This window comes from Ascaphus truei, chromosome 4 (genome assembly GCF_040206685.1).
Source record: "Ascaphus truei isolate aAscTru1 chromosome 4, aAscTru1.hap1, whole genome shotgun sequence".
NCBI classification, from domain to species: Eukaryota; Metazoa; Chordata; class Amphibia; order Anura; family Ascaphidae; genus Ascaphus; species Ascaphus truei.
Genome location: NC_134486.1, coordinates 205,654,382 through 205,681,263, shown reverse-complemented (window position 1 = coordinate 205,681,263; position 26,882 = coordinate 205,654,382).

Genomic DNA, 26,882 nt, shown 5'->3' with positions numbered 1-26,882 from the left:
GAGTGTGTCTGAGAGAGTGAGTGATAGTGTGTCTGAGAGATTGAGAGTGTGTCTGAGAGAGTGAGAGAGAGTGTCTGAGAGAGTGAGAGTGTGTCAGAGAGTGAGAGAGAGAGTGTGTCTGAGAGAGTGTGTCTGAGAGAGTTTGTCTGAGAGAGTGAGAGTGTGTCTGAGAGAGTGAGAGAGTGTGTCTGAGAGTGTGTATCAGAGAGTGAGAGAGAGTATGTCTGAGAGTGTGTGTCTAAGAGAATGTGTCTGAGAGAGTGAGAGGGGGTGTATCTGACAGAGTGTCTGAGAGCGTGAGAGAGAGTGTGTCAGAGGGTGAGAGAGTGTGTGTCAGAGAGTGAGTGTGTCTGAGAGAGTGAGAGAGAGAGTGTGTCTGAGAGTGTGACTGAGAGAGTGAGAGTGTGATTGAGAGAGTGAGAGTGTGTCTGAGGGAGCGAGAGAGTGTGTCTGAGGGAGCGAGAGAGTGTGTCTGAGGGAGCGAGAGTGTGTCTGAGGGAGTGGGAGTGTGTGTCTGAGAGAGCGAGAGAGTGTGTCTGATAGAGCGTGTGTCTGAGGGAGTGGGAGTGTGTGTCTGAGAGTGAGAGTGTGTGTCTGAGAGTGAGAGTGTGTGTCTGAGAGAGTGAGAGTGTGTGTCTGAGAGTGAGTGTGTGTCTGAGAGTGAGAGAGAGTGTGTGTCAGAGAGTCTGAGAGAGTGTGTCAGAGAGTGAGTGAGAGTGTGTCAGAGAGTGAGTGAGAGTGTGTCTGTGAGAGTGAGTGAGTGTGTCTGAGAGAGTGAGTGAGAGAGTGTGTCTGAGAGAGACTGTGTGTCTGAGAGTGTGTGTCAGAGAGTGAGAGGGAATGTGTCTGAGAGAGTGAGTGATAGTGTGTCTGAGAGAGTGAGAATGTGTCTGAGAGAGTGAGTGTGTCAGAGAGTGAGAGAGAGATAGTGTGTCTGAGAGAGAGTGTGTTTGAGAGTGTGTATCTGAGAGAGTGAGAGAGTGTGTCTGAGAGTGAGAGTGTGTGTCTGAGAGTGAGAGTGTGTGTCTGAGAGAGTGAGAGTGTGTGTCTGAGAGAGTGAGAGTGTGTGTCTGAGAGTGAGTGTGTGTCTGAGAGTGAGAGAGAGTGTGTGTCAGAGAGTCTGAGAGAGTGTGTCAGAGAGTGAGTGAGAGTGTGTCAGTGAGTGAGCGTGTGTCTGTGAGAGTGAGTGAGAGTGTGTCTGAGAGAGTGAGTGAGAGAGTGTGTCTGAGAGAGACTGTGTGTCTGAGAGTGTTTGTCAGAGAGTGAGAGGGAATGTGTCTGAGAGAGTGAGTGATAGTGTGTCTGAGAGAGTGAGAGTGTGTCTGAGAGAGTGAGTGAGAGAGAGAGAGTTTGTCTGAGAGAGAGTGTGTTTGAGAGTGTGTATCTGAGAGAGTGAGAGAGAGTGTGTCTGAGAGAGTGAGAGTGTGTCTGAGAGAGTGAGAGAGTGTGTCTGAGAGAGTGTGTGTCTAAGAGAGTGTGTCTGAGAGAGTGAGAGAGAGTGTGTGTCTGAGAGAGTGAGAGAGAGTGTCAGAGAGTGAGAGAGTGTGTGTCAGAGAGTGAGTGTGTCTGAGAGAGTGAGAGAGAGTGTGTGTCTGAGAGAGTGTGACTGAGAGAGTGAGAGTGTGTCTTAGAGAGCAAGAGAGTGTGTCTGAGAGAGTGAGTGAGAGAGAGTGTGTGTCTGAGAGAGTGTGTGTCTGAGAGAGTGTGTGAGAGTGTGTCTGAGAGAGTGAGTGAGAGTGTGTCTGAGAGAGTGAGTGAGAGTGTGTCTGAAAGAGTGAGTGAGAGTGTGTCTGAGAGAGTGAGTGTGTCTGAGAGAGTGTGTCTGAGAGAGTGTGTCTGAGAGAGTGAGAGAGAGTGTGTCTGAGAGAGTGAGAGTGTGTCTGAGAGAGTGAGAGAGAGTGTGTGTCTGAGAGAGTGAGAGAGTGTGTCAGAGAGTGAGAGAGTGTGTGTCAGAGAGTGAGTGTGTCTGAGAGAGTGAGAGAGAGTGTGTGTCTGAGAGAGTGTGACTGAGAGAGTGAGAGTGTGTCTTAGAGAGCAAGAGAGTGTGTCTGAGAGAGTGAGTGAGAGAGAGTGTGTGTCTGAGAGAGTGTGTGTCTGAGAGAGTGTGTGTCTGAGAGAGTGTGTCTGAGAGAGTGAGTGAGAGTGTGTCTGAGAGAGTGAGTGAGAGTGTGTCTGAGAGAGTGAGTGAGAGTGTGTCGGAAAGAGTGAGTGAGAGTGTGTCTGAGAGAGTGAGTGAGTGTGTCTGAGAGAGTGTGTGTGAGAGTGTGTGTCTGAGAGAGTGAGTGAGAGTGTGTCTGAGAGAGTGAGAGTGTGTCTGAGAGAGTGAGAGTGTGTTTGAGAGAGTGAGAGAGTGTGAGTGAGAGAGTGTGTCTGAGAGAGTGAGAGAGTGTGTCTGAGAGAGTGTGTCTGAGAGTGTGTCTGAGAGAGTGAGAAAGAGTGTGTCTGAGAGAGTGAGAGAGTGTGTGTCTGAGAGAGTGAGAGTGTGTGTCAGAGTGAGTGTATCTGAGCGAGTGTCGGAGAGAGTGAGTGAGAGAGAGTGTGACAACCAGCCCATAATCACTGAAAACCAGCAAAGACAGGAATCAGTAACACACAGCACAGAGCAAACCCCCAGCTCAGACATAGAAACAGCAAGAACAAAGACAGGAGTCAGTAACACACAGCACAGAGCAAACCCCCTGCTCAGACAGACACAGCAAGAACAAAGACAGGAGTCAGTAACACACAGCACAGAGCAAACCCCCAGCTCAGACACAGAAACAACAAGAACAAAGACTGGAGTCAGTAACACACAGTACAGAGCAAACCCCCAGCTCAGACAGACACAGCAAGAACAAAGACAGGAGACAATAACACACAGCACAGAGCAAACCCCCAGCTCAGACATAGAAACAGGAAGAACAAAGGCAGATTCAACGCCAACCACTGGCTCAACAATAAAACCTACTGTCCCCAAAACAACCCACAATAATGCACACCTGGAATGCAACAGGGAGCACAGCACAACAACTGGAACTGACACCAGGCACAACAACACTGACATAACAATACTCATCGACTCAAATGGAAGATACATAAATAGTGAGCGACTATTCCCAGGCAAACATGTAACCATGATCCACTGCCCCACAACACAGAAAGCTCTGGATATCATAAACAAACCAGACTTCAGAAACCCTGGATACATCATCATCCACACTGGTACCAACGACCTCCCGACCCAGCAGAGGAATCTTGCCGAGAATCTGACACAAATAGCGCAGAGAGCAACACAAAGATTCCCCACCACAAAGATAATTATGTCTACCCTACTACCAAGAAGAGATATCCCAACTGATACCATCCAGAACATCAACACAGAGTTGGCAAAAACATGCACATCTCTCCCCCATGTACACCTGGCTAAACATGACTCCATTATACCACAACACCTGTATGACCACGTGCACCTCAACCAGCAAGGGATGCGCTACTTTGCAAAGACCCTGAAAGATGTCACCTTGGAGAGAACAGCCAAATACCCACTGCAGGACAGGACACTGCATCAGGGACCTAGATTACACAGATCTCACAAGACACAGGGATACCCACATAGACAGCAGCATTGGGACAACCACACAGCATCACAGAAAAGCATCACAACAACAACCTCCAGAACCAGACTAACGGCTAGCAACGAACTAAAGGAAATCCGGGAACTGCTCACTACCATCTGCACCAGACTGATGTAAAAATGCATAATCCTACCAAAATCACTACCACAAACAAGCATACACCACTACATGCAGAGAAAGAGAAGTACAGAAATGAGAAGAATGAACGTACCCACATTTATTGTATCAACAAAGACTAGTGTAAAAAAAATAAAAAATAAAAATAAAAATAAAAACTTGCAAATTAGCTCACTGGAAGGCATAACACAAGATATATAACCTATACAAAATCCAAGATGGGATCTTTTAAAATTAGCAGCTGGAACATTCAGGGCCTGAATGCGTCAGCATTTGGTTCTAAACCACAAGATCCAGACTTCATAAACAAGTTGACGAGCATAGACATTTTTATTCTCCACGAAACATGGATCCAATCGGAGGAGATGTCTACCATACCTATGGGTTATAGGCAGCTCCTAGTCCCAGCCCAAAAACACAAAGGTGTAAAACAAGGCCGTCATTCAGGAGGAATTATAATATGGTACAAAGAGGAGCTTAACAGCCAAATAAACCCAATGAAGAGAGGAGATACCCACTTATGGCTACAAATAAAAGGCTCCACGTTCACCCATCTATATGACACATACCTATGTGCAGCATACATCCCCCCCTCCGACTCCCCATACTACAATCCAGACATCTTCGAGACCCTGCAAACAGAGGCAATCCACTTTCAGACCCTGGGTAAAGTACTGATATGTGGAGACCTGAACGCCAGAACAGGCAGAGAACAGGATTACATATCTTCAGATGGAAATAACTACATCTTTGGAAATGACACATGTCATAGCTCTGTGACACGTCAAAGAACCAGCTACGACAGTGCAACAAACAAAAATGGTAAAGAGCTCCTAAACCTGTGTCGCGGTCTGGGACTGTACATTATCAATGGACGGACAAGAGGAGACTCTTTGGATAGATACACATATAGCTCTGTGCTGGGCAGCAGCGTAGTGGACTACGCAATAACCGACATAGACCCACAAGCCATCAGTGCTTTCATAGTTACACCAGCATCACCCCTATCAGACCACAATCAAACCCTGCTCTTTATTAAGAGACCAGACCAACCAAGCACAACACAAAACCCCCTCTCCAACCTTCATAGCCTGAAAGCCACCTACAAATGGACAAAACAGAGCCTCGCGACATACACAGAAACAATCAACAGCTCAGAAGTTGGAAATCTACTCCAAAGCTTCCAGGACACAAACTACGAGCAGAACAAACACGGTGTAAACCTGGCAGTAAGTAACCTCAACAAAATATTCCATCTAATAGCAAAGAAATCAAACCTGAAAAAAACTAGTCCTAACAGACCAACAACAAATGACAAAATCAAAGAAAAATGGTTTGATAAGGAATGCAACACTCTTAGAAAAAGCTTGCGAACAATATCAAACCAAAAACACAGAGACCCAAACAATACAGAACTACGAATGAGGTACCACCAACACCTAAAGCAATACAGGCACACCCTAAGGAAGAAAAAACAAAACCACATTGCCAAAAAACTAGAAAGAATTGAAGAAGCATTAGATGAAAATACTTTCTGGCAAACCTGGAAACATCTGGATACAAAGCAGAATAACAGACACCTGGCCATTCAGAATGGCAACATCTGGAAAAACTACTTCGAGGACCTTTACCAAGAAATCCCAGAAGAAAACCTGACGCAAGAACAAAAACAAATCCTCACCAAACAAACATCACTGGAGAACACTATAAAAGATAACCAAAACCCCCTGGATATACCAATCACAATCCAGGAAATAAAAGAAAAAATACAACTAATAAAAACCAAGAAAGCCAGCGGACCAGATGGCATTCTACAAGAGATGCTGAAGTATAGCAATCCATCTATACAAGAAGCAACACTGAAAATGTTCAACCTGGTCCTCACTACTGGCTACTTCCCTGAACTGTGGAACGAAGGACTGATAACCCCTATCCACAAGAAAGGAGACAGGATGGACCCATCCAATTACAGAGGAATCTGTGTCAGCAGCACCTTGGGGAAACTGTTCAACAGCATCTTGAACAGCAGAATCCTCACCTTCCTGACAGAGCAGAGTGTACTGAGTAAGAGCCAGACAGGCTTCCTGCCAAACCACCGCACCACGGATCACATCTATACCCTACACAGCCTGATCAATAAACACGTCCACAACACCAACAAGGGCTAAATCTTTGCTTGCTTTGTGGACTTCAAAAAAGCCTTCGACTCCATCTGGCATCCAGGCCTATTGCTGAAAATACTAGAGAGCGGAATAGGGGGTAGAACATACGACACGATCAAAAGTATGTACTCCGAAAACAAATGCTGCGTGAAAGTAAATAACAAAAGGACAGACTTCTTCCATCAAGGCCGTGGAGTTAGACAGAGCTGCAGCCTGAGTCCCACACTGTTTAACATCTACATCAATGAGCTCGCAGCAGCCCTAGAATCCTCCTCAGCACCTGGGCTCATATTGGCTGGAACTGAAATTAAGTCTCTACTATACGCAGACGACCTGCTCCTGTTGTCTCCAACAGAACAAGGCCTCCAACAGAAACTGGCAATACTAGAAAAATTCAGCCAGACCTGGGCACTCTCTGTGAACCTAGAAAATGGTATTCCAAAAAAATCAAAAAAACATCCAACCATATCTCAATTCACACTGGACGACAAAGCACTGGAACAGACAACGAGCTACACATACCTTGGTCTGACAATCAGCTCATCGGGGAAATTCAACCTGGCCATAAATACACTGAAGGAGAAGGCCCGCAGAGCATTTTATGCAATAAGGAAACAGATGTACCATCTCAAACCACCAATAAGAATCTGGGAGAAAATATTCAACAGCATCATCACACCCATCCTTCTGTACGGCAGCGAGGTGTGGGGCCCTGTAACATACCCAGACTCCACAAAATGGGATACCAGCCCAACAGAAATACTGCATCTGGAATTCTGCAAATACCTTCTCCAAGTACACAGGAGTACATCAAACAATACATGCCGGGCTGAGCTGGGCCGCTTTCCTCTACTGCTCACGGTACAGAAGAGAGCACTGACATTCTGGGCTCACCTAAACACCAGCCATCCACAGTCTTACTGCTACAGAGCAATGCAAAGTCAGGACCTCCTCACTAAACCCTGTGCCATCAAACAACTTGTCCTCTCACTCCAAGGACAAAACACCACACAGATTAACAACCTGCCGAAAAAAGAAATCAACTCAATCGCCAACGAAATGAAGAAGCAGTATGTGACAAGATGGGAAAATGATATCCAACGCTCAAAGAAGCTGGAGACCTACCACAGCCTACAGAGAGAATACACTCTGGCACCCTACCTACTGAAGGTAAAAGACCCAAAACAGAGACAGACCCTGAGCCAGTACAGAATAAGTGCCCACAGCCTAGAAATAGAAACAGGCAGGCACAGACAGAACTGGAAGCCCCGGGAGATGAGGCTGTGCCAAAGATGTGAGCTAGGTGAGGTAGAAGATGAAACTCACTTCCTGTTGCGTTGCACACAATACTCTGAAGTGACGAGTGCCCACCTAGAGAAACTCACTGCTGTTATCCAGAACTTTAATAATACAGAAGAGAACCAAAAAATAGCGATCCTCCTGGGAGAAGATGAAACCACAGCAGAACTAGCTGCACACTATATCAGCACCTGCCACAAGCTGAGAGACATACATTAACCCCCACACCCCTGTGTGAAACTGTTACCCATATACCCTGCAATCATTATACCCTATCCCTAGTATTCGTGCAATTATTGTCCCCCACCCCCTATTATTCACGCTTTGGCAATACTGAAATGTTCTTTCGTCATGCCAATAAAGCTGATTTGATTTGATTTGATTTGTGTGTCTGAGAGAGTGAGAGAGAGAGTGTGTGTCAGAGAGTGAGTGTGTCTGAGAGAGTGAGAGAGAGAGTGTGTCTGAGAGAGTGTGTCTGAGAGAGTGAGAGTGTGTCTGAGAGAACGAGAGAGTGTGTCTGAGAGAGCGAGAGAGTGTGTCTGAGGGAGTGGGAGTGTGTGTCTGAGAGAGTGAGAGTGTGTGTCTGAGAGAGTGAGAGTGTGTGTCTGAGAGAGTGAGAGTGTGTGTCTGAAAGTGAGTGTGTGTCTGAGAGTGAGAGAGAGTGTGTGTCAGAGAGTCTGAGAGAGTGTGTCTGAGAGAGTGAGTGAGAGTGTGTCTGAGAGAGTGAGTGAGTGAGTGTGTCTGAGAGAGAGTGTGTGTCTGAGAGAGTGTATGTCAGAGAGTGAGAGGGAATGTGTCTGAGAGAGGGTGAGTGATAGTGTGTCTGAGAGAGTGAGAGTGTGTATGAGAGAGTGAGAGAGAGTGTGTCTGAGAGAGTGAGTGTGTCAGAGAGTGAGAGAGAGAGAGAGAGAGTGTCTGAGAGAGTGTGTTTGAGAGTGTGTATCTGAGAGAGTGAGAGAGAGTGTGTCTGAGAGAGTGAGAGAGAGTGTGTTTGAGAGAGTGTCTGAGAGAGTGAGAGAGAGTGTGTCTGAGAGAGTGAGAGTGTGTCTGAGAGAGTGAGAGAGTGTGTCTGAGAGTGTGTGTCTGAGAGAGTGAGAGAGAGTGTGTGTCTGAGAGAGTGTGTGTCTAAGAGAATGTGTCTGAGAGAGTGAGAGAGAGTGTGTGTCTGAGAGAGTGAGAGTGAGTGTATCTGACAGAGTGTCTGAGAGAGTGAGTGAGAGTGTGTCAGAGTGAGAGAGTGTGTGTCAGAGAGTGAGTGTGTCTGAGAGAGTGAGAGAGAAAGTGTGTCTGAGAGAGTGTGACTGAGAGAGTGAGAGTGTGACTGAGAGAGTGATAGTGTGACTGAGAGAGTGAGAGTGGGACTGAGAGAGTGAGAGTGTGACTGAGAGAGTGAGAGTGTTACTGAGAGAGTGAGAGTGTGTGTCTGAGGGAGTGAGAGTGTGTGCCTGAGAGAGTGAGAGTGTGTGCCTGAGAGAGTGAGTGTGTACCTGAGAGAGTGACAGTGTGTGCCTGAGAGAGTGAGAGTGTGTGCCTGAGAGAGTGAGAGTGTGTGCCTGAGAGAGTGAGAGTGTGTCTGAGAGTGAGTGTGTGTCTGAGAGTGAGAGAGAGTGTGTGTCAGAGAGTCTGAGAGAGTGTGTCAGAGAGAGTGAGAGAGAGAGAGAGAGAGTGTGTCTGAGAGAGTGTGTGTCAGAGAGTGAGAGAGAATGTGTCTGAGAAAGTGAGTGATAGTGTCTCTGAGAGAGTGAGAGTGTCTGAGAGAGTGAGTGAGAGTGTGTCTGAGAGAGTGAGTGAGAGAGTGTGTGTCTGAGAGAGTGTGTGTCTGAGAGAGTGAGAGAGTGTCTGAGAGAGTGTTTGTCTGAGAGAGCGAGAGTGTGTATCTGAGAGAGTGTCTGAGAGAGTGAGTGAGAGAGTATGTGTCTGAGAGAGTGTGAGAGAGAGTGTGTCTGAGAGAGTGTGTCTGAGAGAGAGTGTGTGTCTGAAAGAGCGAGAGAGTGTGTCTGAGAGAACGAGAGTGTGTGTGAGAGTGTGAGAGTGTGTGTCTGAGAGAGTGAGAGTGTGTGTCTGGGAGAGTGAGAGTGTGTGTCTGAGAGAGTGAGAGTGTGTGTCTGAGAGTGAGTGTGTGTCTGAGAGAGTGAGAGGGAGTGTGTGTCTGAGAGAGTGAGAGAGAGTGTGTGTCTGAGAGAGTGAGAGTGTGTGTCTGAGAGTGAGTGTGTGTCTGAGAGTGAGAGAGAGTGTGTGTCTGAGAGAGAGAGTGTGTCTGAGAAAGTGAGTGAGAGTGTGTCTGAGAGAGTGAGTGAGAGAATGTGTGTCTGAGAGAGTGTGTGTCTGAGAGAGTGAGAGAGTGTCTGAGAGAGTGTGTGTCTTAGAGAGTGTGTCTGAGAGAGTGACAGAGAGTGTGTGTCTGAGAGAGTGAGAGAGAGGGTGTGTCAGAGAGTGAGAGAGTCTGAGCGGGTGTCAGAGAGTGGGAGAGAGTGTGTCTGAGAGAAAGAGAGAGTGTGTGTCTGAGAGTGTGAGAGAGTGTGAGAGTGTGTCTGAGAGAGAGTGTGTGTCTGAGAGAGTGAGAGAGAGTGTATCTGAGAGAGTGTCTGAGAGAGTGAGTGAGAGAGAGTGTGTCTGAGAGAGTGAGAGAGAGTGTGTGTCAGAGAGTGAGTGTGTCTGAGAGAGTGAGAGAGAGTGTGTCTGAGAGTGTGTCTGAGTCAGAGTGTGTCTGAGAGAGCGAGAGAGTGTGTCTGAGAGAGCGAGAGAGTGTGTCTGAGAGAGCGAGAGTGTGTCTGAGAGAGTGAGAGTGTGTGTCTGAGAGAGTGAGAGTGTGTGTCTGAAAGTGAGTGTGTGTCTGAGTGAGAGCGAGTGTGTGTCTGAGAGAGTGAGAGAGAGTGTGTGTCTGAGAGAGTGAGAGAGAGTGTGTGTCTGAGAGAGTGAGAGAATGTGTCTGAGAGAGTGAGAGTCTGAGAGAGTGAGAGAGAGTGAGCGAGAGAGAATGTGTGGGAGAGTGAGTGTGTGAGAGAGAGTGTGTCTGAGAGAGTGAGAGAGAGTGTGTCTGAGAGAGTTAGAGTGTGTCTGAGAGAGAGAGTGAGAGAGAGTGTGTCTGAGAGAGTGAGAGATTGTCTGAGAGAGTGAGAGAGAGTTTGTGTCTGAGAGAGTGAGAGAGTGTCTGAAAAAGTGTGTGTCTGAGAGAGTGAGAGAGAGTTTGTGTCTGAGAGAGTGAGAGAGTGTGTCTGAGAGAGTGAGAGAGTGAATGAGAAAGTGTGTGTCTGAGAGAGTGAGAGATTGTCTGAGAGAGTGAGAGAGAGTGTGTCTGAGAGAGTTAGAGTGTGTCTGAGAGAGTGAGTGAGAGAGTGTGTCTGAGAGAGTGTGTGTGTCAGAGAGTGAGTGTGTCTGAGAGAGTGAGAGAGAGTGTGTCTGAGAGTGTGTCTGAGTGAGAGTGTGTCTGAGAGAGCGAGAGAGTGTGTCTGAGAGAGCGAGAGAGTGTGTCTGAGAGAGCGAGAGTGTGTCTGAGAGAGTGAGAGTGTGTGTCTGAGAGAGTGAGAGTGTGTGTCTGAAAGTGAGTGTGTGTCTGAGTGAGAGCGAGTGTGTGTCTGAGAGAGTGAGAGAGAGTGTGTGTCTGAGAGAGTGAGAGAGAGTGTGTGTCTGAGAGAGTGAGAGAATGTGTCTGAGAGAGTGAGAGTCTGAGAGAGTGAGAGAGAGTGAGCGAGAGAGAATGTGTGGGAGAGTGAGTGTGTGAGAGAGAGTGTGTCTGAGAGAGTGAGAGAGAGTGTGTCTGAGAGAGTTAGAGTGTGTCTGAGAGAGAGAGTGAGAGAGAGTGTGTCTGAGAGAGTGAGAGATTGTCTGAGAGAGTGAGAGAGAGTTTGTGTCTGAGAGAGTGAGAGAGTGTCTGAAAAAGTGTGTGTCTGAGAGAGTGAGAGAGAGTTTGTGTCTGAGAGAGTGAGAGAGTGTGTCTGAGAGAGTGAGAGAGTGAATGAGAAAGTGTGTGTCTGAGAGAGTGAGAGATTGTCTGAGAGAGTGAGAGAGAGTGTGTCTGAGAGAGTTAGAGTGTGTCTGAGAGAGTGAGTGAGAGAGTGTGTCTGAGAGAGTGTGTGTGTCAGAGAGTGAGAGAGAGAATGTGTCTGAGAGAGTGAGTGAGAGTGTGTCTGAGAGAGAGAGTGTGTCTGAGAGAGTGAGTGCGAGTGTGTCTGAGAGAGTGTGTGTCTGAGAGAGTGAGAGAGTGTGTCTGAGAGAGTGAGAGAGTGTCTGAAAAAGTGTGTGTCTGAGAGAGTGAGAGAGTGTCTGAGACAGTGAGAGAGAGTTTGTGTCTGAGAGAGTGAGAGAGTGTGTCTGAGAGAGTGAGAGAGTGAATGAGAAAGTGTGTGTCTGAGAGAGTGAGAGATTGTCTGAGAGAGTGAGAGAGTGTGTCTGAGAGAGCGAGAGAGTGTGTCTGAGAGAGCGAGAGTGTGTCTGAGAGAGTGAGAGTGTGTGTCTGAGAGAGTGAGAGTGTGTGTCTGAAAGTGAGTGTGTGTCTGAGTGAGAGCGAGTGTGTGTCTGAGAGAGTGAGAGAGAGTGTGTGTCTGAGAGAGTGAGAGAGAGTGTGTGTCTGAGAGAGTGAGAGAATGTGTCTGAGAGAGTGAGAGTCTGAGAGAGTGAGAGAGAGTGAGCGAGAGAGAATGTGTGGGAGAGTGAGTGTGTGAGAGAGAGTGTGTCTGAGAGAGTGAGAGAGAGTGTGTCTGAGAGAGTTAGAGTGTGTCTGAGAGAGAGAGTGAGAGAGAGTGTGTCTGAGAGAGTGAGAGATTGTCTGAGAGAGTGAGAGAGAGTTTGTGTCTGAGAGAGTGAGAGAGTGTCTGAAAAAGTGTGTGTCTGAGAGAGTGAGAGAGAGTTTGTGTCTGAGAGAGTGAGAGAGTGTGTCTGAGAGAGTGAGAGAGTGAATGAGAAAGTGTGTGTCTGAGAGAGTGAGAGATTGTCTGAGAGAGTGAGAGAGAGTGTGTCTGAGAGAGTTAGAGTGTGTCTGAGAGAGTGAGTGAGAGAGAGTGTGTCTGAGAGAGTGTGTGTGTCAGAGAGTGAGAGAGAGAATGTGTCTGAGAGAGTGAGTGAGAGTGTGTCTGAGAGAGAGAGTGTGTCTGAGAGAGTGAGTGCGAGTGTGTCTGAGAGAGTGTGTGTCTGAGAGAGTGAGAGAGTGTGTCTGAGAGAGTGAGAGAGTGTCTGAAAAAGTGTGTGTCTGAGAGAGTGAGAGAGTGTCTGAGACAGTGAGAGAGAGTTTGTGTCTGAGAGAGTGAGAGAGTGTGTCTGAGAGAGTGAGAGAGTGAATGAGAAAGTGTGTGTCTGAGAGAGTGAGAGATTGTCTGAGAGAGTGAGAGAGAGAGAGTGTGTCAGAGAGTGAGAGAGTCTGAGAGAGTGTGTCAGAGAGTGAGAGAGAGAGTGTGTCTGAGAGAATGAGAGAGAGTGTGTGTCAGAGAGTGAGAGAGAGAATGTGTCTGAGAGAGTGAGTGAGAGTGTGTCTGCGAGAGTGAGAGTGTGTCTGAGAGAGTGAGTGTGTGTCTGAGAGAGTGTGTCTGAGAGAGTGTGTGTCTGAGAGAGTGAGAGAGAGTGTGTGTCTGAGAGAGTGAGAGTGTGTATCTGAGAGAGTGTCTGAGAGAGTGAGTGAGAGAGAGTGAGAGAGAGTTTGTGTCTGAGAGAGTTTGTGTCTGAGAGAGTTTGTGTCAGAGAGAGTGAGAGAGTGTCTGAGAGAGTGTGTGTCTGAGAGAGTGTGTCTGAGAGAGTGAGATAGAGTGTGTGTCTGATAGAGTGAGAGAGAGTGTGTGTCTGAGAGAGTGAGAGAGAGTGTGTGTCAGAGAGTGAGTGTGTCTGAGAGAGAGAGAGAGAGTGTGTCTGAGAGAGTGTGTCTGAGAGAGTGAGAGTGTGTCTGAGAGAGCGAGAGAGTGTGTCTGAGAGAACGAGAGTGTATGTGAGAGAGTGAGAGTGTGTGTCTGAGAGAGTGAGAGTGTGTGTCTGAGAGAGTGAGAGAGTGTGTCTGAGAGAGTGAGTGAGAGTGTGTCTGAGAGAGTGAGTGAGAGAGTGTGTGTCTGAGAGAGTGTGTGTCTGAGAGAGTGAGAGAGTGTCTGAGAGAGTGTGTGTCTTAGAGAGTGTGTCTGAGAGAGTGAGAGAGAGTGTGTGTCTGAGAGAGTGAGAGAGAGGGTGCGTCAGAGAGAGAGCCTGAGAGAGTGTGTCAGAGAGTGAGAGAGAGTGTGTCTGAGAGAGTGAGAGAGTGTGTGTGAGAGTGTGTCTGAGAGAGAGTGTGTGTCTGAGAGAGTGAGAGAGAGTGTATCTGAGAGAGTGTCTGAGAGAGTGAGTGAGAGAGAGTGTGTCTGAGAGAGTGAGAGAGAGTGTGTGTCAGAGAGTGAGTGTGTCTGAGAGAGTGAGAGAGAGAGAGTGTGTCTGAGAGAGTGTGTCTGAGAGAGTGAGAGTGTGTCTGAGAGAGCGAGAGTGTGTGTCTGAGAGAGTGAGAGTGTGTGTCTGAGAGAGTAAGAGTGTGTGTCTGAGAGAGTGAGAGTGTGTGTCTGAGAGAGTGAGAGTGTGTGTCTGAGAGAGTGAGAGTGTGTGTCTGAGAGAGTGAGAGTGTGTGTCTGAGAGAGTGAGAGTGTGTGTCTGAGAGAGTGAGAGTGTGTGTCTGAGAGAGTGAGAGTGTGTGTCTGAGAGAGTGAGAGTTTGTGTCTGAGAGAGTGAGAGTGTGTGTCTGAAAGTGAGTGTGTGTCAGAGTTAGAGAGAGTGTGTGTCTGAGAGAGTGAGAGAGAGTGTGTGTGAAAGACTGAGAGAGAGAATGTGTGGGAGAGTGAGTGTGTGTGAGAGAGTGAGAGAGAGTGTGTGAGAGAGTAAGAGAGAGTGTGTCTGAGAGAGTGAGAGAGTGTGTCTGAGAGAGTGAGAGAGTGTCTGAAAAAGTGTGTGTCTGAGAGAGTGAGAGAGTGTCTGAGACAGTGAGAGAGAGTTTGTGTCTGAGAGAGTGAGAGAGTGTGTCTGAGAGAGTGAGAGAGTGAATGAGAAAGTGTGTGTCTGAGAGAGTGAGAGATTGTCTGAGAGAGTGAGAGAGAGAGAGTGTGTCAGAGAGTGAGAGAGTCTGAGAGAGTGTGTCAGAGAGTGAGAGAGAGAGTGTGTCTGAGAGAATGAGAGAGAGTGTGTGTCAGAGAGTGAGAGAGAGAATGTGTCTGAGAGAGTGAGTGAGAGTGTGTCTGCGAGAGTGAGAGTGTGTCTGAGAGAGTGAGTGTGTGTCTGAGAGAGTGTGTCTGAGAGAGTGTGTGTCTGAGAGAGTGAGAGAGAGTGTGTGTCTGAGAGAGTGAGAGTGTGTATCTGAGAGAGTGTCTGAGAGAGTGAGTGAGAGAGAGTGAGAGAGAGTTTGTGTCTGAGAGAGTTTGTGTCTGAGAGAGTTTGTGTCAGAGAGAGTGAGAGAGTGTCTGAGAGAGTGTGTGTCTGAGAGAGTGTGTCTGAGAGAGTGAGATAGAGTGTGTGTCTGATAGAGTGAGAGAGAGTGTGTGTCTGAGAGAGTGAGAGAGAGTGTGTGTCAGAGAGTGAGTGTGTCTGAGAGAGAGAGAGAGAGAGAGAGAGTGTGTCTGAGAGAGTGTGTCTGAGAGAGTGAGAGTGTGTCTGAGAGAGCGAGAGAGTGTGTCTGAGAGAACGAGAGTGTATGTGAGAGAGTGAGAGTGTGTGTCTGAGAGAGTGAGAGTGTGTGTCTGAGAGAGTGAGAGAGTGTGTCTGAGAGAGTGAGTGAGAGTGTGTCTGAGAGAGTGAGTGAGAGAGTGTGTGTCTGAGAGAGTGTGTGTCTGAGAGAGTGAGAGAGTGTCTGAGAGAGTGTGTGTCTTAGAGAGTGTGTCTGAGAGAGTGAGAGAGAGTGTGTGTCTGAGAGAGTGAGAGAGAGGGTGCGTCAGAGAGAGAGCCTGAGAGAGTGTGTCAGAGAGTGAGAGAGAGTGTGTCTGAGAGAGTGAGAGAGTGTGTGTGAGAGTGTGTCTGAGAGAGAGTGTGTGTCTGAGAGAGTGAGAGAGAGTGTATCTGAGAGAGTGTCTGAGAGAGTGAGTGAGAGAGAGTGTGTCTGAGAGAGTGAGAGAGAGTGTGTGTCAGAGAGTGAGTGTGTCTGAGAGAGTGAGAGAGAGAGAGTGTGTCTGAGAGAGTGTGTCTGAGAGAGTGAGAGTGTGTCTGAGAGAGCGAGAGTGTGTGTCTGAGAGAGTGAGAGTGTGTGTCTGAGAGAGTAAGAGTGTGTGTCTGAGAGAGTGAGAGTGTGTGTCTGAGAGAGTGAGAGTGTGTGTCTGAGAGAGTGAGAGTGTGTGTCTGAGAGAGTGAGAGTGTGTGTCTGAGAGAGTGAGAGTGTGTGTCTGAGAGAGTGAGAGTGTGTGTCTGAGAGAGTGAGAGTGTGTGTCTGAGAGAGTGAGAGTTTGTGTCTGAGAGAGTGAGAGTGTGTGTCTGAAAGTGAGTGTGTGTCAGAGTTAGAGAGAGTGTGTGTCTGAGAGAGTGAGAGAGAGTGTGTGTGAAAGACTGAGAGAGAGAATGTGTGGGAGAGTGAGTGTGTGTGAGAGAGTGAGAGAGAGTGTGTGAGAGAGTAAGAGAGAGTGTGTCTGAGAGTGAGAGAGAGTGTGTCTGAGAGAGTTAGAGTGTGTCTGAGAGAGTGAGTGAGAGTGTGTCTGAGAGAGTGTGTGTCAGAGAATGAGAGAGAGAATGTGTCTGAGAGAGTGAGTGAGAGTGAGTCTGAGAGAGTGAGTGCGAATGTGTCTGAGAGAGTGTGTGTCTGAGAGAGTGAGAGAGTGTGTCTGAGAGAGTGAGAGAGTGTGTGAGAGAGTGAGAGTGTGTGTCTGAGAGAGTGAGAGTGTGTGTCTGAGAGAGTGAGAGTGTGTGTCTGAGAGAGTGAGAGTGTGTGTCTGAGAGAGTGAGAGTGTGTGTCTGAGAGAGTGAGAGAGATTATGTGTCTGAGAGAGTGAGAGAGAGTGTGTGTCTGAGAGAGTGAGAGAATGTGTCTGAGAGAGTGAGAGTCTGAGAGAGTGAGAGAGAGTGGGTGAGAGAGTGAGCGAGAGAGAATGTGTGGGAGAGTGAGTGTGTGAGAGAGAGTGTGTCTGAGAGAGTGAGAGAGAGTGTGTCTGAGAGAGTTAGAGTGTGTCTGAGAGAGAGAGTGAGAGACAGTGTGTCTGAGAGAGTGAGAGATTGTCTGAGAGAGTGAGAGAGAGTTTGTGTCTGAGAGAGTGAGAGAGTGTCTGAAAAAGTGTGTGTCTGAGAGAGTGAGAGAGAGTTTGTGTCTGAGAGAGTGAGAGAGTGTGTCTGAGAGAGTGAGAGAGTGAATGAGAAAGTGTGTGTCTGAGAGAGTGAGAGATTGTCTGAGAGAGTGAGAGAGAGTGTTTCTGAGAGAGTTAGAGTGTGTCTGAGAGAGTGAGTGAGAGTGTGTCTGAGAGAGTGTGTGTCAGAGAGTGAGAGAGAGAATGTGTCTGAGAGAGTGAGTGAGAGTGTGTCTGAGAGAGAGAGTGTGTCTGAGAGAGTGAGTGCGAGTGTGTCTGAGAGAGTGTGTGTCTGAGAGAGTGAGAGAGTGTGTCTGAGAGAGTGAGAGAGTGTCTGAAAAAGTGTGTGTCTGAGAGAGTGAGAGAGTGTGTCTGAGAGAGTGAGAGTGTGTGTCTGAGAGAGTGAGAGTGTGTGTCTGAGAGAGTGAGAGTGTGTGTCTGAGAGAGTGAGAGTGAGAGTGTGTGTCTGAGAGAGTGAGAGTGTGTGTCTGAGAGAGTGAGAGTGTGTGTCTGAGAGAGTGAGAGAGTGTCTGAGAGAGTGAGAGAGAGTTTGTGTCTGAGAGAGTGTGTCTGAGAGAGTGAGAGAGTGAATGAGAAAGTGTGTGTCTGAGAGAGTGAGAGATTGTCTGAGAGAGTGAGAGAGAGAGAGTGTGTCAGAGAGTGAGAGAGTCTGAGAGAGTGTGTCAGAGAGTGAGAGAGAGAGTGTGTCTGAGAGAATGAGAGAGAGAGTGTGTCAGAGAGTGAGAGAGAGAATGTGTCTGAGAGAGTGAGTGAGAGTGTGTCTGCGAGAGTGAGAGTGTGTCTGAGAGAGTGAGTGAGAGTGTGTCTGAGAGAGTGTGTGTCTGAGAGAGTGTGTCTGAGAGAGTGTGTGTCTGAGAGAGTGAGAGAGTGTCTGAGAGAGTGTTTTGTCTGAGAGAGTGAGAGAGAGTTTGTGTCTTAGAGAGTGAGAGTGTGTATCTGAGAGAGTGTCTGAGAGAGTGAGTGAGAGAGAGTGAGAGAGAGTTTGTGTCTGAGAGAGTTTGTGTCTGAGAGAGTTTGTGTCTGAGAGAGTGAGAGAGTGTCTGAGAGAGTGTGTGTCTGAGAGAGTGTGTCTGAGAGAGTGAGATAGAGTGTGTGTCTGATAGAGTGAGAGAGAGTGTGTGTCTGAGAGAGTGAGAGAGAGTGTGTGTCAGAGAGTGAGTGTGTCTGAGAGAGAGAGAGAGAGAGAGAGAGAGTGTGTCTGAGAGAGTGTGTCTGAGAGAGTGAGAGTGTGTCTGAGAGAGCGAGAGAGTGTGTCTGAGAGAACGAGAGTGTGTGTGAGAGAGTGAGAGTGTGTGTCTGAGAGAGTGAGGGTGTGTGTCTGGGAGAGTGAAAGTGTGTGTCTGAGAGAGTGAGAGTGTGTGTCTGAGAGAGTGAGAGAGTGTGTCTGAGAGAGTGAGTGTGTGTCTGAGAGAGTGAGTGAGAGAGTGTGTGTCTGAGAGAGTGTGTGTCTGAGAGAGTGAGAGAGTGTCTGAGAGAGTGTGTGTCTTAGAGAGTGAGAGTGAGAGTGTGTGTCTGAGAGAGTGAGAGTGTGTGTCTGAGAGAGTGAGAGTGTGTGTCTGAAAAAGTGAGAGTGTGTGTCTGAGAGAGTGAGAGTGTGTGTCTGAGAGAGTGAGAGTGTGTGTCTGAGAGAGTGAGAGTGTGTGTCTGAGAGATTGAGTGTGTGTGTGTGTCTGAGAGAGTGAGAGTGTGTGTCTGAGAGAGTGAGAGTGTGTGTCTGAAAGTGAGTGTGTGTCAGAGTTAGAGAGAGTGTGTGTCTGAGAGAGTGAAAGAGAGTGTGTGTGAGAGACTAAGAGAGAGAATGTGTGGGAGAGTGAGTGTGTGTGAGAGAGTGAGAGAGAGTGTGTGAGAGAGTAAGAGAGAGTGTGTCTGAGAGTGAGAGAGAGTGTGTCTGAGAGAGTTAGAGTGTGTCTGAGAGAGTGAGAGAGAGTGTGTCTGAGAGAGTGTGTGTCAGAGAATGAGAGAGAGAATGTGTCTGAGAGAGTGAGTGAGAGTGAGTCTGAGAGAGTGAGTGCGAATGTGTCTGAGAGAGTGTGTGTCTGAGAGAGTGAGAGAGTGTGTCTGAGAGAGTGAGAGAGTGAATGAGAAAGTGTGTGTCTGAGAGAGTGAGAGATTGTCTGAGAGAGTGAGAGAGAGAGAGTGTGTCAGAGAGTGAGAGAGTCTGAGAGAGTGTGTCAGAGTGAGAGAGAGAGTGTGTCTGAGAGAATGAGAGAGCGTGTGTGTCAGAGAGTGAGAGAGAGAATGTGTCTGAGAGAGTGAGTGAGAGTGTGTCTGCGAGAGTGAGAGTGTGTCTGAGAGAGTGAGTGAGAGTGTGTCTGAGAGAGTGTGTGTCTGAGAGAGTGTGTCTGAGAGAGTGTGTGTCTGAGAGAGTGAGAGAGTGTCTGAGAGAGTGTTTTGTCTGAGAGAGTGAGAGAGAGAGTGTGTCTGAGAGAGTGAGAGTGTGTATCTGAGAGAGTGTCTGAGAGAGTGAGTGAGAGAGAGTGAGAGAGAGTTTGTGTCTGAGAGAGTTTGTGTCTGAGAGAGTTTGTGTCTGAGAGAGTGAGAGAGTGTCTGAGAGAGTGTGTGTCTGAGAGAGTGTGTCAGAGAGTGAGATAGAGTGTGTGTCTGATAGATTGAGAGTGTGTGTCTGAGAGAGTGAGAGAGAGTGTGTGTCAGAGAGTGAGTGTGTCTGAGAGAGAGAGAGAGTGTGTCTGAGAGAGTGTGTCTGAGAGAGTGAGAGTGTGTCTGAGAGAGCGAGAGAGTGTGTCTGAGAGAACGAGAGTGTGTGTGAGAGAGTGAGAGTGTGTGTCTGAGAGAGTGAGGGTGTGTGTCTGGGAGAGTGAAAGTGTGTGTCTGAGAGAGTGAGAGTGTGTGTCTGAGAGAGTGAGAGAGTGTGTCTGAGAGAGTGAGTGAGAGTGTGTCTGAGAGAGTGAGTGAGAGAGTGTGTGTCTGAGAGAGTGTGTGTCTGAGAGAGTGAGAGAGTGTCTGAGAGAGTGTGTGTCTTAGAGAGTGTGTCTGAGAGAGTGAGAGAGAGTGTGTGTCTGAGAGAGTGAGAGAGAGGGTGCGTCAGAGAGAGAGTCTGAGAGAGTGTGTCAGAGAGTGAGAGAGAGTGTGTCTGAGAGAGTGAGAGAGTGTGTGTGAGAGTGTGTCTGAGAGAGAGTGTGTGTCTGAGAGAGTGAAAGAGAGTGTATCTGAGAGAGTGTCTGAGAGAGTGAGTGAGAGAGAGTGTGTCTTAGAGAGTGAGAGTGAGAGTGTGTGTCTGAGAGAGTGAGAGAGTGTCTGAGAGAGTGTGTGTCTTAGAGAGTGAGAGTGAGAGTGTGTGTCTGAGAGAGTGAGAGTGTGTGTCTGAGAGAGTGAGAGTGTGTGTCTGAGAGAGTGAGAGTGTGTGTCTGAGAGAGTGAGAGTGTGTGTCTGAGAGAGTGAGAGTGTGTGTCTGAGAGAGTGAGAGTGTGTGTCTGAGAGAGTGAGAGTGTGTGTCTGAGAGATTGAGTGTGTGTGTCTGAGAGAGTGAGAGTGTGTGTCTGAGAGAGTGAGAGTGTGTGTCTGAAAGTGAGTGTGTGTCAGAGTTAGAGAGAGTGTGTGTCTGAGAGAGTGAAAGAGAGTGTGTGTGAGAGACTAAGAGAGAGAATGTGTGGGAGAGTGAGTGTGTGTGAGAGAGTGAGAGAGAGTGTGTGAGAGAGTAAGAGAGAGTGTGTCTGAGAGTGAGAGAGAGTGTGTCTGAGAGAGTTAGAGTGTGTCTGAGAGAGTGAGTGAGAGAGAGTGTGTCTGAGAGAGTGTGTGTCAGAGAATGAGAGAGAGAATGTGTCTGAGAGAGTGAGTGAGAGTGAGTCTGAGAGAGTGAGTGCGAATGTGTCTGAGAGAGTGTGTGTCTGAGAGAGTGAGAGAGTGTGTCTTAGAGAGTGAGAGAGTGAATGAGAAAGTGTGTGTCTGAGAGAGTGAGAGATTGTCTGAGAGAGTGAGAGAGAGAGAGTGTGTCAGAGAGTGAGAGAGTCTGAGAGAGTGTGTCAGAGTGAGAGAGAGAGTGTGTCTGAGAGAATGAGAGAGCGTGTGTGTCAGAGAGTGAGAGAGAGAATGTGTCTGAGAGAGTGAGTGAGAGTGTGTCTGCGAGAGTGAGAGTGTGTCTGAGAGAGTGAGTGAGAGTGTGTCTGAGAGAGTGTGTGTCTGAGAGAGTGTGTCTGAGAGAGTGTGTGTCTGAGAGAGTGAGAGAGTGTCTGAGAGAGTGTTTTGTCTGAGAGAGTGAGAGAGAGAGTGTGTCTGAGAGAGTGAGAGTGTGTATCTGAGAGAGTGTCTGAGAGAGTGAGTGAGAGAGAGTGAGAGAGAGTTTGTGTCTGAGAGAGTTTGTGTCTGAGAGAGTTTGTGTCTGAGAGAGTGAGAGAGTGTCTGAGAGAGTGTGTGTCTGAGAGAGTGTGTCAGAGAGTGAGATAGAGTGTGTGTCTGATAGAGTGAGAGAGAGTGTGTGTCTGAGAGAGTGAGAGAGAGTGTGTGTCAGAGAGTGAGTGTGTCTGAGAGAGAGAGAGAGAGTGTGTCTGAGAGAGTGTGTCTGAGAGAGTGAGAGTGTGTCTGAGAGAGCGAGAGAGTGTGTCTGAGAGAACGAGAGTGTGTGTGAGAGAGTGAGAGTGTGTGTCTGAGAGAGTGAGGGTGTGTGTCTGGGAGAGTGAAAGTGTGTGTCTGAGAGAGTGAGAGTGTGTGTCTGAGAGAGTGAGAGAGTGTGTCTGAGAGAGTGAGTGAGAGTGTGTCTGAGAGAGTGAGTGAGAGAGTGTGTGTCTGAGAGAGTGTGTGTCTGAGAGAGTGAGAGAGTGTCTGAGAGAGTGTGTGTCTTAGAGAGTGTGTCTGAGAGAGTGAGAGAGAGTGTGTGTCTGAGAGAGTGAGAGAGAGGGTGCGTCAGAGAGAGAGTCTGAGAGAGTGTGTCAGAGAGTGAGAGAGAGTGTGTCTGAGAGAGTGAGAGAGTGTGTGTGAGAGTGTGTCTGAGAGAGAGTGTGTGTCTGAGAGAGTGAGAGAGAGTGTATCTGAGAGAGTGTCTGAGAGAGTGAGTGAGAGAGAGTGTGTCTGAGATAGTGAGAGAGAGTGTGTGTCAGAGAGTGAGTGTGTCTGAGAGAGTGAGAGAGAGAGAATGTGTCTGAGAGAGTGTGTCTGAGAGAGTGAGAGTGTGTCTGAGAGAGCGAGAGTGTGTGTCTGAGAGAGTGAGAGTGTGTGTCTGAGTGAGTGAGTGTGTGTCTGAGAGAGTGAGAGTGTGTGTCTGAGAGAGTGAGAGTGTGTGTCTGAGAGAGTGAGAGTGTGTGTCTGAGAGAGTGAGAGTGTGTGTCTGAGAGAGTGAGAGTGTGTGTCTGAGAGAGTGAGAGTGTGTGTCTGAGAGAGTGAGAGTGTGTGTCTGAGAGAGTGAGAGTGTGTGTCTGAGAGATTGAGTGTGTGTGTCTGAGAGAGTGAGAGTGTGTGTCTGAGAGAGTGAGAGTGTGTGTCTGAAAGTGAGTGTGTGTCAGAGTTAGAGAGAGTGTGTGTCTGAGAGACTGAGAGAGAGTGTGTGTGAGAGACTGAGAGAGAGAATGTGTGGGAGAGTGAGTGTGTGTGAGAGAGTGAGAGAGAGTGTGTGAGAGAGTAAGAGAGAGTGTGTCTGAGAGTGAGAGAGAGTGTGTCTGAGAGAGTTAGAGTGTGTCTGAGAGAGTGAGTGAGAGAGAGAGTGTCTGAGAGAGTGTGTGTCAGAGAATGAGAGAGAGAATGTGTCTGAGAGAGTGAGTGCGAATGTGTCTGAGAGAGTGTGTGTCTGAGAGAGTGAGAGAGTGTGTCTGAGAGAGTGAGAGAGTGTGTGAGAATGAGAGTGTGTGTCTGAGAGAGTGAGAGTGTGTGTCTGAGAGAGTGAGAGTGTGTGTCTGAGAGAGTGAGAGTGTGTGTCTGAGAGAGTGAGAGTGTGTGTCTGAGAGAGTGAGAGTGTGTGTCTGAGTGAGAGTGTGTGTCTGAGAGCGTGATAGTGTGTGTCTGAGAGAGTGATAGTGTGTGTCTGAGAGAGTGAGAGTGTGTGTCTGAGAGAGTGAGAGTGTGTGTCTGAGAGAGTGAGAGTGTGTGTCTGAGTGAGAGTGTGTGTCTGAGAGTGAGTGTGTGTCTGAGAGTGAGAGAGAGTGTGTGTCTGAGAGAGTTAGAGGGAGTGTGTGTCTGAAAGAGTGAGAGAGTGAGTGTGTCTGAGAGAGTGAGTGTGTCTGAGAGAGAGTGTCTCTGAGAGAGTGAGTGTGTCTGAGAGAGTGAGTGAGAGTGTGTCTGAGAGAGTGAGTGAGAGAGAGTGTGTCTGAGAGAGTTTGTGTCTGAGAGAGTTTGTGTCTGAGAGAGTGTCTGAGAGAGTGTCTTTCTGAGAGAGTGTGTGTCTGAGAGAGTGTGTGTCTGAGAGTGTGTGTCTGAGAGAGTGTGTCTGAGAGAGTCAGAGAGTGTGTGTCTGAGAGAGTGAGAGAGAGGGTGTGTCAGAGAGAGTGAGAGAGTGTGTGTCTGAGAGAGTGAGAGAGAGTGTCTGAGAGAGTGAGTGAGAGAGAGTGTGTCTGAGAGAGCGAGAGAGTGTGTGTGAGAGAGTGAGGACAACCACACAGCATCACAGAAAAGCATCACAACAACAACCTCCAGAACCAGACTAACGGCTAGCAACGAACTAAAGGAAATCCGGGAACTGCTCACTACCATCTGCACCAGACTGATGTAAAAATGCATAATCCTACCAAAAGCACTACCACAAACAAGCATACACCACTACATGCAGAGAAAGAGAAGTACAGAAATGAGAAGAATGAACGTACCTACATTTCTTGTATCAACAAAGACTAGTGTAAAAAATAAAAAATAAAAAAATAAATAAAAATACAAACTTGCAAATCAGCTCACTGGAAGGCATAACACAAGATATATAACCTATACAAAATCCAAGATGGGATCTTTTAAAATTAGCAGCTGGAACATTCAGGGCCTGAATGCGTCAGCATTTGGTTCTAAACCACAAGATCCAGACTTCATAAACAAGTTGACGAGCATAGACATTTTTATTCTCCACGAAACATGGATCCAATCGGAGGAGATGTCTACCATACCTATGGGTTATAGGCAGCTCCTAGTCCCAGCCCAAAAACACAAAGGTGTAAAACGAGGCCGTCATTCAGGAGGAATTATAATATGGTACAAAGAGGAGCTTAACAGCCAAATAAACCCAATGAAGAGAGGAGATACCCACTTATGGCTACAAATAAAAGGATCCATGTTCACCAATCTATATGACACATACCTATGTGCAGCATACATCCCCCCCTCCGACTCCCCATACTACAATCCAGACATCTTCGAGACCCTGCAGACAGAGGCAATCCACTTTCAGACCCTGGGTATGCTGATATGTGGAGACCTGAATGCCAGAACAGGCAGACAACAGGATTACATATCTTCAGATTGAAATAACTACATCTTTGGAAATGACACATGTCATAGCTGTGTGACACGTCAAAGAACCAGCTACGACAGTGCAACAAACAAAAATGGTAAAGAGCTCCTAAACCTGTGTCGCGGTCTGGGACTGTACATTATCAATGGACGGACAAGAGGAGACTCTTTGGGTAGATACACATATAGCTCTGTGCTGGGCAGCAGCGTAGTGGACTACGCAATAACCGACATAGACCCACAAGCCATCAGTGCTTTCATAGTTACACCAGCATCACCCCTATCAGACCACAATCAAACCCTGCTCTTTATTAAGAGACCAGACCAACCAAGCACAACACAAAACCCCCTCTCCAACCTTCATAGCCTGAAAGCCACCTACAAATGGACAAAACAGAGCCTTGCGACATACACAGAAACAATCAACAGCTCAGAAGTTGGAAACCTACTCCAAAGCTTCCAGGGCACAAACTACGAGCAGAACAAACACGGTGTAAACCTGGCAGTAAGTAACCTCAACAAAATATTCCATCTAATAGCAAAGAAATCAAACCTGAAAAAAACTAGCCCTAACAGACCAACAACAAATGACAAAATCAAAGAAAAATGGTTTGATAAGGAATGCAACACCCTTAGAAAAAGCTTGCGAACAATATCAAACCAAAAACACAGAGACACAAACAATACAGAACTACGAATGAGGTACCACCAACACCTAAAGCACTACAGGCACACCCTAAGGAAGAAAAAACAAAACCACATTGCCAAAAAACTAGAAAGAATTGAAGAAGCATTACAGTAGATGAAAATACTTTCTGGCAAATCTGGAAATATCAGGATACAAAGCAGAATAACAGACACCTGGCCATTCAGAATGGCAACATCTGGAAAAACTACTTCGAGGACCTTTACCAAGAAATCCCAGAAGAAAACCTGACGCAAGAACAAAAACAAATCCTCACCAAACAAACATCACTGGAGAACACTATAAAAGATAACCAAAACCCCCTGGACATACCAATCACAATCCAGGAAATAAAAGAAAAAATACAACTAATAAAAACCAAGAAAGCCAGCGGACCAGATGGCATTCTACAAGAGATGCTGAAGTATAGCAATCCATCTATACAAGAAGCAATACTGAAAATGTTCAACCTGGTCCTCACTACTGGCTACTTCCCTGAACTGTGGAACGAAGGACTGATAACCCCTATCCACAAGAAAGGAGACAGGATGGACCCATCCAATTACAGAGGAATCTGTGTCAGCAGCACATTGGGGAAACTGTTCAACAGCATCTTGAACAGCAGAATCCTCACCTTCCTGACAGAGCAGAGTGTACTGAGTAAGAGCCAGACAGGCTTCCTGCCAAACCACCGCACCACGGATCACATCTATACCCTACACAGCCTGATCAATAAACACGTCCACAACACCAACAAGGGCAAAATCTTTGCTTGCTTTGTGGACTTCAAAAAAGCCTTCGACTCCATCTGGCATCCAGGCCTATTGCTGAAAATACTAGAGAGCGGAATAGGGGGTAGAACATACGACACGATCAAAAGTGTGTACTCTGAAAACAAATGCTGCGAGAAAGTAAATAACAAAAGGACAGACTTCTTCCATCAAGGCCGTAGAGTTAGACAGGGCTGCAGCCTGAGTCCCACACTGTTTAACATCTACATCAATGAGCTCGCAGCAGCCCTAGAATCCTCCTCAGCACCTGGGCTCATCTTGGCTGGAACTGAAATTAAGTCTCTACTATACGCAGACGACCTGCTCCTGCTGTCTCCAACAGAACAAGGCCTCCAACAGAAACTGGCAATACTAGAAAAATTCAGCCAGACCTGGGCACTCTCTGTGAACCTAGAAAAAACCAGAATAATGGTATTCCAAAAAAAATCAAAAAAACATCCAACCATATCTCAATTCACACTGGACGACAATGCACTGGAACAGACAACGAGCTACACATACCTTGGTCTGACAATCAGCTCATCGGGGAAATTCAACCTGGCCATAAATACACTGAAGGAGAAGGCCCGCAGAGCATTTTATGCAATAAGGAAACAGATGTGCCACCTCAAACCACCAATAAGAATCTGGGAGAAAATATTCAACAGCATCATCACACCCATCCTTCTGTACGGCAGCGAGGTGTGGGGCCCTGTAACATACCCAGACTCCACAAAATGGGATACCAGCCCAACAGAAATACTGCATCTGGAATTCTGCAAATACCTTCTCCAAGTACACAGGAGTACATCAAACAATGCATGCCGGGCTGAGCTGGGCCGCTTTCCTCTACTGCTCACGGTACAGAAGAGAGCACTGACATTCTGGGCTCACCTAAACACCAGCCATCCACAGTCTTACTCCTACAGAGCAATGCAAAGTCAGGACCTCCTCACTAAACCCTGTGCCATCAAACAACTTGTCCTCTCACTCCAAGGACAAAACCCCACACAGATTAACAACCTGCCGAAAAAAGAAATCAACTCAATCGCCAACGAAATGAAGAAGCAGTATGTGACAAGATGGGAAAATGATATCCAACGCTCAAAGAAGCTGGAGACCTACCACAGCCTACAGAGAGAATACACTCTGGCACCCTACCTACTGAAGGTGAAAGACCCAAAACAGAGACAGACCCTGAGCCAGTACAGAATAAGTGCCCACAGCCTAGAAATAGAAACAGGCAGGCACAGACAGAACTGGAAGCCCCGGGAGATGAGGCTGTGCCAAAGATGTGAGCTAGGTGAGGTAGAAGATGAAACTCACTTCCTGTTGCGTTGCACACAATACTCTGAAGTGACGAGTGCCCACCTAGAGAAACTCACTGCTGTTATCCAGAACTTTAATAATACAGAAGAGAACCAAAAAATAGCGATCCTCCTGGGAGAAGATGAAACCACAGCAGAACTAGCTGCACACTATATCAGCACCTGCCACAAGCTGAGAGACGTACATTAACCCCCACACCCCTGTGTGAAACTGTTACCCATATACCCTGCAATCATTATACCCTATCCCTAGTATTCGTGTAATTATTGTCCCCCACCCCCTATTATTCACGCTTTGGCAATACTGAAATGTTCTTT